The sequence below is a fragment of the Diabrotica virgifera genome, chromosome 8, assembly GCF_917563875.1.
Source record: "Diabrotica virgifera virgifera chromosome 8, PGI_DIABVI_V3a".
NCBI classification, from domain to species: Eukaryota; Metazoa; Arthropoda; class Insecta; order Coleoptera; family Chrysomelidae; genus Diabrotica; species Diabrotica virgifera.
The window spans coordinates 87,881,963-87,892,421 of NC_065450.1; the positions used below are offsets into that span (position 1 = coordinate 87,881,963).

Genomic DNA, 10,459 nt, shown 5'->3' on the forward strand with positions numbered 1-10,459 from the left:
TAAACATTTTGATTTTCAATATTTTGTATTTTTCAATTTAATTGTGGCTTATTTCCAATCAAAATAGTTAATTATCAGACAAACCTTTCAACAATAAAAATGTATGTAATATAATATTTGAGAGATAATGTGTACTTATGTGTGTAATTTGAACTATACGATATTAAAAATGACTCATAGCACACGCCACTGAAACAACAGCCACCTGTCTGTAGTATCTATTCCTTTTTATTTCAAACTGTCAGCATTGTTTAGGAAAGACTATTTAAAAAATTATTTTATAAACAATGGTCTTTAGTATTGTGTGTCTTGTATTGTTCGCTTCCATTTGCTTACGTTTGGGTTTGGTGTTTTTTTTAGTAATTTTAATGAGTAGGTAATACTGTGCATATTTATAAATATATTTCATGTTATTTCAATTCTAACGGAGTTTATCTGTAAGTATACCGTATTTTATTAATTTTTACCATATTCTCCGGCTATCTCGGATTTTCGATAACCCGGATCGGTCGCGGTCCCGATTAATCCGAGTTATCGAGGTTCCACTGTATATTCTTCTTAATATTCATGTTATGACTGACATATAGTCCATGCCATTAAAAAAATCTGATTAATTAAGTAATTTTATGTTTTCAGAATCAACTGTACTCCGCACATTCTACGTAGACGAATAAATTTGGAAAGACTCTACCAACACTGTTACCTTACATTCTTAACTATAGTAGAATTTTTAGTGATTGATAGTATAAAGTATTTCAATGTTCTGATGTATTTCCAGTTTGAATTCCATTTTTAACCTATTGTAGAGGTATATCATTTGATCTTGTATACCGGCTGTAATTTGTCTGTTTGTAACAGTTAAGCCCTAATCGACATTGTTATTTACTTTTTCAAGATCAATGACTATAAGTATCCATTTAAATTAAATAACTTGCACTATTAATTAATTATTATATGTATGTGTCTGACATTATAAATGCGTTTTGCTATCAAACACAAAGAGTTCACTTAAAAAGTTTACTGTATTTTTAATGTTTTTTCAATAATATACCAATATATCAAATGTTTACCAATTTAAACCTCTTCAAATGTTAATGTTCAATGAAAAACTCTTAAGTAGTAAGACGAGAGGAGATAAACCAATGTGATGATATAATTATTGTTAAATTAGGAATATAAGTAATATTTATCCTAATAATAAGCAATAAGATTTAAGTGAAACGTAAAATAGTGTTTTTATTATTAACTTATTCCTTAACCTCCTCTGAGGGACATGAAAGGAGCCTCCACGTAGATTGCGATCACTTGTGAATACAATCTGGAAACGAGTAATGTCGGCTAATCCTTTCAACACCGGTGCACCAACAACACAGATGCAATCGGAATCAAAACGGTCTTTATCAAGGCAATTTTTGATGACGACCTCAATTAATATTGAAGGATTATCAGCAGATAAAGAAGACCTATTGTCTAATATGTGCAGAGAACATGGTGTCGATGTTCTACTGGTTCAAGAAACCCATAGAGGTACTGCAAGCCGCAGACCAAGGATTCGGGGTATGAAGCTTATACTGGAGAGACCACACGACCAATATGGTAGCACAGTCTTCGTCAGACCAGATGTCGACGTAGCTTCCACATCTCTAACAGATCAAAATGACATCGAGATCCTCACAGTGGAGATAAACTCCTGTACAGTAACGTCAATCTACAAACCACCAAACGCCGACTTTGCTTTTGAGGAACCAAGTAACTTTCAATCACAGCAAATCAAATTCGTACAGGGTGACTTCCACTGTCACAGTGTCTCGCGTGGGGTTATAACGAAACAGATTCCAATCGCGAAGAACTAGAAAAATGGGCTGAAAGCATGAGCCTAAAACTTATTTACGATCCAAAGCAGCCTGTATCGTTCAACAGCGGAAGATGGCGCAGAGGTTACAACCCAGACAATATATTTGTCAGCGACAGAATTGGAGACCAGGTGACAAAAATCGTTGGAAGCGCCCTCCCAAAGACACAGCACAGGCCAATAATTTGTCTTTCCAGCGCGGCAATCAGATACGAAATTGTTCCTTTCAAGAAAAGGTTCAACTTTACTAAAGCAAAATGGGAAAAATTCTTTGAAGCATTGGATCAAGAAGTTTCCCAGCTAGAACCTTGCCCTGATTCATACGATAAATTTGTAGAAATCGTAAAGCAAGTATCACGGAAACTTATCCCTAGAGGTTGTCGAACTGACTACATAGCGGGGCTCAATGAAGAATCTAAACCCCTACTTAAAAGATATGGACAGCTATATGAAGACCTCTTTTCGGAAGCAACAATACAGGCTGGGGAGGAAATATTACATGCGATATCCGCCAACGTGCCTGGAAGCTGATTTGGAATCTTGGCAACGATCCCGCTGCTCCGGCAGTCAACATGAGAGAAGTCACACCCGATCAGATAGCCCATCGTCTTCTAATGAACGGTAAGACGACATCAAGAAAGAACAAGGTGAGAGCTCAACGGAATATCGACGAAGAAAGAGATGTTCTAGGTACCTCTTTTTGTCTAGAGGGGATGAGAGGCGCGATCCACCAAATGAAAGATAATAAAGCGGCTGGCCTGGACGACATACGAACAGAACAAATAAAGAACTTTGGACTAAAAACCGTAGAGTGTCTCGTAAAAATGATGATTTGCTGCATCCGTACATTACAAATCCCCAAAATCTGGAGGAAGCTAGAGTGGTAGCCCTCTTAAAACCAGGGAAGTATCCGGCGGATACAATGAGTTTTAGACCTGTCTCTCTTTTGTGCCACTTTTTTAAGGCATTTGAAAGAATGATACTGAACCGGATCGCTGAATATGTGGAGACTAAAATTATTGCAGAAACAGCAGGATTCAGACCCGGAAAGAAATAACAGGAGTAGCGTTCATAGACCTTACTGCCGCCTATGACACCGTTAACCCTCAACGGCTACTCGCAAAACTCTACGAAACTACAAAAGATTTCCGACTAACAAGGTTAGTGAAATGTCTCCTCCAGAATAGACGCTTCTACGTAACGCTCCAGTCCAAGAACAGTCGGTGGAGGGACCAAAAAAATGGGCTACCACAGGGAAGTGTCCTCGCGCCGATTCTATACATTTACACCAACGAACAAGGCAATTTATTTACGCTGATGATACAGCTGTGGCAGCTCAGGGAAGAACCTTCAATGAAGTCAAAGTGAAATATACTACGATAAGAACCATCTGAAACCCAATCCCACAAAAACCCAGGTATGTGCTTTCCACCTTAGAAACAAGCATGCCCGAAGGCCGCTGGAGGTGGAATGGCGTGGTCAGATGCTGGAACACAACGAGAAGTCAAAATACCTTGGCATCCGTCTGGATAGAACTCTGTCTTACCGATACCACTGTCAAGATGTCAAGAAGAAAGTACATAAGTGCCAGAAATAATATCACCCGCAAGCTAACTAATACAAAATGGGGAGCACAACCACACACTCTCCGCACTTCTGCCTTAGCATTCTGCTCTAAATGAAACGGTTCGTATAATATCGGATTGCCTGAAACCGACACCTATCGAAGAGGTATACCCCATAGCTGGGATTGCTCCACCACCTATCAGGAGGAAGGTCACGTCAGAGGTAGAAAGGAAAAAGCAGGAGACGGACCGAAGACACCCCTTATATGACCACCAATCTCAGCCAAGCAGACTAAGATCTCGGAAAAGCTTCCTGAAAACATCAAGATCCATCCCCGAAGAGACAGAGACGGGCCGAATACACCTATGGCAAGCGTCAGCTACCGCGACACATTTTCCTCCCTCAGAGGAAGTGGCTGCTGGACACAATTTACCGTATCCGACTTGGAAAGCGCTAAACAGACTAAAAACCTGCGTTTCACGTTGTGCTAGTAACCTGAAAAATGGGGATACCAGGAGGACGATACCTGCGACTGTGGCGCGGTTCAGACCAGCCGGCATCTACTATCATGCGCAGAGATGAGAGAGACCTGCACAAAAGAAGACTTACATAATTATAGCAAATGACAGGGCCATCTGTGTGGCCAACCATTGGAAATACATAATTTAAAGTTGTTGGTGTTCCGGACACGGAAAGTAAGTAAGTAAGTATCCTCCTCTGACAAAAACTGGGTCGCTGCATTTAACTGTGGTTAGATAACCATAAAATAAACTACGTAATAATAGACGCATCTGCCTACTGCCAACAAACTCTTCGGACATCCTGTTAGCTAACACATTTTGTAAAAAAATTCGGACTAATATCAAACCGGATTCAGAAAAAATAGATCGACCATAGATTATATTTTTACTCTAATGGTCGGTTTCACCAACGACAAATAGTTTATTCGATGAATAAAGTTATTCGACCAATAAACTTATAGATCTACGTTTCACTAACGTCAAATATCATTTTATTTATTTATTTATCAAATAAGTATTTCCTCTTCGAATAAATTGACAAGTTAATTTCGCTTTAAATATATAACAAAGAAAATTCGCCAGTTCAACTTTAAATTATCAAAGTTATATTGAAACACAATAAAAATATAATCGACTAATAAATTTTATTCCACGAATAACTGACTATTCATTGATTTATTTGTTGTTGGTGGAACCGTCCCTAATGGCCGGTTTCACCAACTATGAATAGTAGTTTATTGGAGGTACAAAGTTATTCGACCAATAAAACTGACACATCAACGATTCACCAACGTCAAAAATATAAGACTTATTTTATTTATTTGTCAAATGTACTCTTCGAATAAACTGACAAGTTAATCTCGCTTTAAATATCTACAACAAAGAAAATTCTTCGGTTTAACTTTAAATTATAAAAATTGTATTGAAACGATAAAAATATAATCGACTAATAAATTTAATTCGACCAATAACTATTCACTGATTTATTTGTTGTTGGTGAAGCCGGCATTTGGACAGTTGCTTGAAAAGGATGGGAATTCATTAGAACTATTCCTAATCTGGATACGGTGTTGATCGCGGATTCCGACTTGGGTCTACAACGACTCATCGACAAGACCAACTCGACCTGTGAGCAGTTTGGTATGAAAATAAACATTTAAAAAACCAAAGTGATGTCAATACGAAAAAAACAAAACGTACCTCAACCTTGCACAATAAATGGGCACATTTTAGAACAAGTCAATAGATTTAAGTACTTGGGATGTTGGATCGATAGCAGCTTAAATCCTGATCTAGAAATAAGATCGAGAATAGAACAGACCAGAAAATCTTTCGAAAAAATCAAAAAACTGCTTTGTGATTCTCGAATAAATCTCGAAATTCGACTACGTTTATCCAAATGCTACGTCTGGTCGACTCCTCTCTACGAAGTTGAGACATGGTAAACCGGGAGATATTAACAGAAGTTCAACCACGATTTTCTAAGTCCTGCCCTTTGCAATACTGGAAAGTTAGAGAAGGTACTTACAATTTGTGGAAAAATCCACGGGTTTCCTGTGAAAATTAGATTTTCCATGAAAAAAAAGTTGGGAGTTGCGATGAATTTTTAAGTCCTGTCATATCCATAGAATAACAGGATACTATCTATTTTATGAAGAAAATTTTTTGGGCAGGACGGTTGCAAAATGACTAAGGGAGTATACAGATATACAAAAATGTAATGAAAATAATGAAATTTTCATAATTTTTTAAGTCCTGCCAACTTAATAAATTAATCATATTTATTTCAAAATAACCAAAAAAAAATGTTGGCATGACGTCACCTAATGTTTAACTGCACTTGTTTCTTGGAAAATTCTGTATAAAATTTTCACTCTGGTTCCGTGATTTTCAAAAGTTATAAAATAAATTTTGTTATAAAATAAATAATTTCAGTAGACATTATTCAAAATGGCAGGATGTTTAGTTACACCTTTTTTACTATACAGGGTGGGGCATTAGTGTGACAAAGTCCAATTACTCGTTTGTCGTAAGAAATACGAAAAAAAGTTATTTGGGTAAAAATTGGGGCACACATAGTACCATATTTTAAAAATAATTTCAAATATACAGGGGCATCCGTATTGACAGGGTGACACAAACTTATGTTTTTTTAAATGGAACACCCTGTATATTTTTATATTTTTGAATTCTCCTCGATGTTTCCTTTCTTAAAATATATGGTTTTGTAATATTACACGAGGTAGTTTAAAAGTTAATTACGATTTTTTGTTAATTTCGTAGCAAAATCTACACCCTGTAGAATTGTAGTGATTTGACATAAAATTTTCTATTTACATTCAAACGATTTTTAGTATAGTCTACTACTGTTAATCATTAATAATATAGCGAAATGTTTAAGTTAAGTATACAGGGTGGGTCGAAACTCGGAATGAGTATTTTCTGAGTTTTCATTAAGTAGCCGTGAAAATATCCAATCAAAAGTAATTTTTCGAAAAAAAATACATAATAATCTAGCCTGATCCTTAATTTATTAATATTGGTTGAGATATCCAAATACATTCGTAGTTACGGTTGTTGGTGCTTAAAATATGAATCAAACATACAAAATTCTGCCTAGTTGGCTGTCACAAAATTTGCTTAAACATTTGACATTATACTATTTATATAGTTCCAGTTGATTTGATACCATTACTAATATTAATTTTTCTAATGAGGAACGGATTAAAATGTCTTTGTGCTAAGGAGAGTATAACAAAAATGAGCTACTTGCAATAAAAATTTATCATCAGCAATTTCCTGATAGACGACAACCAAAAAGAGAAACTTTTGAAAGTATACTAAAACGGTTTCAACAGACTAGATACTTAGATTGTAAGAACGATTGTACTAATATGCAGATCCTCAGTGACACTAAGGATTACATTTAATTGCTGTTTTCTTCACTTACAATAGTTTTTATTCGAGCAGATTTATCATAATCTAGGTGATCAGTCCGTTGAAACCGTTCTAGTATATTTTTAAACGTTTCTCTTCTTAGTTGTCCTCTATCAGGGAATTTCTGATGAAAAATTCTTATTGCTAGTAGCATATTTTTGTTATATTCCACTAGCACCAAAATCTTATTATTCAGTTTCTCATAAGAAAAATACATATTAGTAATGGTAGCAAAGCAACTGGATCTATAAAAATAGTATAATGTCAAATTTTTAAGGAAATTTAGTGTCATAGCCGACTAGGTATAATATTGTATGTTTTTATTAATATTTTGCGCACCAACAACCTTAACTACGAATTTATTTGGATATCTCATCCAATAGTAATAAATTAAGGATCATGCTAGATTATGATGTATTTTCTTTTCCAAAAATTATTTTTGATTAAATATTTTCACAGCCACCTAATAAAATTTCACGTAATTTTTCTTACAATTAATATTTGGCTTAAAGAATCACGAATAACTTACAAATTAAAGCACTTAGGTATAGGGAATGCTTAAGAAATAAAAAAGTACCATAAAATATCATTTCGTTACAATACTTAAATACACGGTGTTCCATTTAAGAAAACTCAGAAAATACTCATTCCGAGTTTAGACCCACCCTGTATACTAAAATTACACATTTCGCTATACTGTTAATGTTTAACAATAGTAGACTATATTAAAAATCGTTTGAACATAAAATAAAAATTTGATGTCAAATCACTAAAATTCTACAGGGTGTAGATTTTGCTACGAAATTAACAAAAAAACGTAATTAACTTTTAAACTACCTCGTATAATATTACAAAACTATATATTTTAAGAAATGAAACATCGAGGAGAATCCAAAAATGTAAAAATATATAGGGTGTTCTATTAAAAAAAACATAAGTTTGTGTCACCCTGTCAATACGGACGACCCTGTATATTTGAAAATATTTTTAAATTATGGTATTATGTGTGCCCCAACTTTTACCTAAATAACTTTTTTTCGTATCTCTTACGACAAACGAGTAATTGGACTTTGTCACACTAATGCCCCACCCTGTATATAGTTAAAAAATTTGTAAGAAAATTCGTGGAAAATTAACGATTTTCTAAGTCATGCCATTTCGCACATATCTCAAGAAGGTTAATATAAATCTATTTTCAAAGAGGCAGGATGGTTGTATAGTTATTTCGTATAAAAAAATTAAATTGTGTGTCTGTAAAATTATTTCAGGGTGTTATACAAACATATTCATATCACCACAATTTTCTGAGTCATACCATGTCGAGCATGCTTAAAAAACGCTAATCTAAAACCGTTTACAACTTGGTAGGATAAGATGAATAATACAAAAAATTAATTTGTATATCATTAAAACAATCGTATCCTATTAAATATTATTTTCCTGAATAATGTCTCGGAATTTTTACACACTTTTCAAATCTAATAGCAAACTGTAACATCTTTATTTTAAGTGATTATATCATATTTTTATCTAAGTAAACGCAATAAAAGTAAATAAACAATTTTTACAATTTATTGGCTATAGTAGGGAATTGACCTACCCATTATATTATACAGGGTGTCCAGAAGCTCTCATAACAAACGAAAACCGGAGATTCCTTAGATAATTTTAAGAAAATTTAACTCAATTCACCTAGTTCAAAAATGCTTCCATGGAAAGCTAGAGCTCTTTAAAGATGGCGTCTTGTAATTCATCATCGTCATAATTCAACCCGGATCTATCCAATGCTGGATATAGGTCTCCCTCAGTCTTCTCCATGCATTTCTGTCCTGTGCTGTCTGCATCAAGTTTCTGTCGATCCGTTTGATGTCATCAGACCATCTGGTTAGCGGACGACCTCTACTTCGATATGCTTCGTCTAGAAGAAGCATATCGAAGTCTTGTAATTAGTATCTTTAAAATAGCTGCAGAACGCTTTTATTTGGAAAAACGAAAACTAGTACACTTATTTATCTTCCAGAGGTCAAATGTCAATTATATCAATTGTCAATTATATCAATTGTCAATTATTTATATGGGAAATAAGCCACAATTAAAATGAAAAAAATAATTTTATTAACGTTTCGACGCCCAAATCGGGTGCCGTTGTCAAAATACAAAATATTACTAAATAAACAAAAATGTTGTTGCTAAGCAAAAAAATTCTTCTAATAATTTATTTAATCTGACTCATTTATATTGGCAATTTAGACATATATTATACATTTTAAAGACAGATCACATGCTATAATTTTTTTGTGACGGTATTCTTGAGTTGGGGTTGATTTCATGTAATCGAATGAACTATCTTTCAGTAAGTCGTCCCAGGAACGCAACTCATAAATATTGGCAATATCATTTTAAAGTCTTCTACTTTAAAATGTCTAATATATGTCTAAATTGCCAATATAAATGAGTCAGATTAAATAAATTATTAGAAGAATTTTTTTGCTTAGCAACAACATTTTTGTTTATTTAGTAATATTTTGTATTTTGACAACGGCACCTGATTTGGGCGTCGAAACGTTAATAAAATTATTTTTTTCATTTTAATTGTGGCTTATTTCCCATATAAATAATTAATCATAAAAATGCCACAAGGAAATAGCTTCAGAACAACATCAATTGTCAATTTTTAGTCAATTTTATGGAGTTACGAATACGCAAGCAGAACCGACCTCCGAATCACCTAGTGCCCAGAGTTGCTGCTAAGGCACGTCATCTGGAGTTTCGTGGGATATCGGCAATAAATTAAAGAAAACAGATTATTCGAGGGTTTTTGGGATGGCCGAATACGAATATGACATTACAACCGACCCTCGGAGCACCTGGTGCCCAGGGTGACTGATCTCGAATTTAGAGAGTTTTGGAGGTCGATTCTGATGGCGTATTCATGTCCAGCAACCACAAAACTCCTTGAGTAATCTACTTGCATCACTTCAGTGTCTGAAAGCCTCGAAATTTAAGAATATGGCGTGTATATTAGTCACCCCGAGCACTAGGTAAAGATCTGTTCTAATGTGACATTCTTGTTCAGAAACCCCAAAAACCACCTGAGTAATCTGTCGGTATCAATTTACTGCCGAAATTAATATATAAATATGGTATAGAAAATGCCTAACAAATTAAAAGGTACCATAAAATATCATTTTATTATAATACTAAAATACCCATTTAAGAGTCCCATTTAAGAAAACTCAGAAAATACTCATTCCGAGTTTCAACCAACCCCGTATACTAAAATTAAACATTTTGGTATACTATTAATAACTGACAATAGTAGACTATATTAAAAAACGTTTAAACATAAATTAATAGAAGTTTGGATATCAAATCACTAACAATATGTATAGGGTGTGAATGTTCCTACAAAATTAACAAAAAAAAACGTAATTCTATTTTAAACTACCTCGTATAATATTTCAAAACACTATATTTTATTAAAGATAACATCGAGTAGAATCAAAAAATGTAAAAATATACAGGGTATTCCATTTAAAAAAACATAAATTTGTGTCACCCTGGAAAACGGGCAGCCCTGTAT

The 10,459-nt window shown here is 34.2% G+C and overlaps 1 protein-coding gene across 1 annotated transcript in view; it reads left to right on the forward strand.

Annotated features, from left to right (window-relative positions):
• Positions 1-1,228, forward strand: part of LOC126890782 (succinate--hydroxymethylglutarate CoA-transferase-like) — a 91,915-nt gene extending 90,687 nt beyond the window's left edge. Inside the window, exon 7 of the mRNA XM_050659974.1 lies at positions 637-1,228. The gene's annotated coding sequence lies outside the window, so the exon portion shown is untranslated. The remainder of the gene's footprint in view (positions 1-636) is intronic.
• The last annotated feature ends 9,231 nt before the right edge of the window (positions 1,229-10,459 follow it).